Genomic DNA, 2,500 nt, shown 5'->3' with positions numbered 1-2,500 from the left:
ACCATGGTGTAACCCACTATGGTGCGGTAAACTTTCAGACCCTAGTCTAGATTGCGAATCCTCTGCACCCCAGGATGGTTCAGCTCTCCACCCGTTAAAAAAACCACCGTTTGCGGAATGAGGACAATAACGTAGCTTTCGCGCCCGTGCAACCGCCAGTCTATCGCGTGTGTGGGGGTGGGTCTTCAAGTTGCTACACGCATTCTTAGTAGCTTAGAGTAGGCTCGAATTAGAGATTACACTTTGTGGCTAATGGCGTGAGTCCTGATAGGAAGAAGAAGAAGAAGAAGAAGAAGAAGAAGAAGAAGAAGAAGAAGAAGAAGAAGAAGAAGAAGAAGAAGAAGAAGAAGAAGAAGAAGACAGCAGCAGCAATGGGAACAATAGCAGTAGCATCAACATCAACGGCAACAGCATAAACAACAGGAAATTGATCTGCTGAGAATAGTAGCCAAATCTACATGAACATGTAAGGTGCTAGCAGCAGAAACCGCTACAATAATGACACATCTTTAACATGAACTAACGAAGTGTCCATTTTGGTGACCGTTCTTTCTCCTGGAAACAGCGAGTAGATTACCATCAAATTACACACTCTACAGCCTTAAAAAAGTAATGACAATATTGGACTATTTGTGTTGAAGGCGATGAGCTGGTAGAACTGTTAGCATGCGTTCTGAGTTCGACTTTGCCATTCAGCCTTTCAGGGTCGATAGAATACGTGCGAGTTGAAAACTGGAGTCGATGCAATCGACTTATCCGCCCTCAAAATTGCAAGCTTTGAACAAAAATTTGAATTCCATATTGGACAATGTGCTAAGTGCTGGAACATATTTAATCACAAAAATGCTCGATCAGGATCGACCTGGGGATAAATAAGAATAACTACAAGAACATCAGTAACAACAACAACAACAACAACAACTATAACAACTTGAACAATGATTGTAGCAACAACACCCGCGACAATAATAGCGAAAACAACAGCAGCAACGTCAACAATAACAGTATATTAAAAACTGGAAACAGTAATGAGGGAACCTCTGTGAGAACACTTGATCTGCTCAAAACAGTAGCTAAATCTACCTCAAATTGTACGCTAGCATCTTAAAACGTATGGGCTATTGATCACAATAGTATCTAGTATCACAATATCTAGGATATTGTGATCCTAGACATGATATATTTGATGGAAAAATTTTGACAAATTATGGAATTGGACGGTCACGCTTGAGTTAACTTTCGATAGTAGATCTGTTTGATCTGGAAATAAACTACAATTATTGTGACAAAACTTAATGAAGACTGATGTAGACGCAGCAGTAAGGGAAATGATGACATTAGCAACAACAGCAATAACGAGAGCAACAACCACAACGACTGGAATATTAGCAACAAGAACGAGTACAACAACTGCAGTATTAACAAGAACAACGAAAGCAACAGCAACAACAGGAAGAAGAAAAAGAACATAAAGAACCACAACAACAAAGACAGCGATGATAATGACATTAGCAGTAGTGACAATAGCAACAACAGGATCAACAACAACAGTGACGTTCATAAAAACAAAAAATAGCAACAGCAACAAACGACAATAACACCAGCATTAGCAACAATAACAATAGCAACAGCGAGTTCAACAGCAACGCGGTGACGTTAATAACAAGAGCATAAAAAACAAACATAGCAACAGCAACAAACAACAATAACACCGACATTAGCAGCAGTAACATTAGCAACAGAAGGATCAACAGCAACGAGAGTGACATGAATAACAAGAGAAATAGAGAAAAATAGCAACAACCATAAGCAACAATAATAAAATAAAAATAATATTAGCAACAGTAACAATAGCAACAGCAGGATCAACAGAGACATTAATAACAAGAGCAAAAGTAAAAACATGGCAATCGCAACAAGCCAACATAATACTAACATTAGCAACAATAACAATTGCAACAACAGCACAAGCAACGACATTGGCAAATATTAACAACAACAACAACAATAATAATAATAATAATAATAATAAGGGTAAAGCTCTGAGTGGAGGGTGGAGTAAAAGTGTTTAATAGGTAATTCAGAAGTAAAGCAAAGGGTGGGCGCAACTAATGAAAAACAAAAAGAATAGTATGAAGTAACAAATAATAAAGGAAGTATAACAAAGAAGAACTGTAAAGCGGGGGAGAGGTTAGGGGGTAATGACTAAAAATTTTATTATCTAAAGAAAAGTTAGGATCAGGAGCTAGAAGGTTAATGATTAGTAAATTAACGGCGTATGAGGGTTTGAAGGAGATGTAAATTTATAACATTACGTGCAATGATAAACACGGGGAAAAAAAATTAATGAAGTGGAAAAGGAAGGTTAAAGACAATGATGGAGGGAAGGAGGAAGAGAAGGTTGGAGAAGGTTGGAGGAAGATAAGGAGAAGTGTATTTTGGTTGTGGTGGTGGTGGTGGTGGTGGCGGCGGCGGCGACGGCGGTGGCGGTGGCGGCGGC

This window comes from Octopus sinensis, linkage group LG6 (genome assembly GCF_006345805.1).
Source record: "Octopus sinensis linkage group LG6, ASM634580v1, whole genome shotgun sequence".
NCBI lineage: Eukaryota > Metazoa > Mollusca > Cephalopoda > Octopoda > Octopodidae > Octopus > Octopus sinensis.
This window is presented reverse-complemented; position numbering follows the sequence as displayed.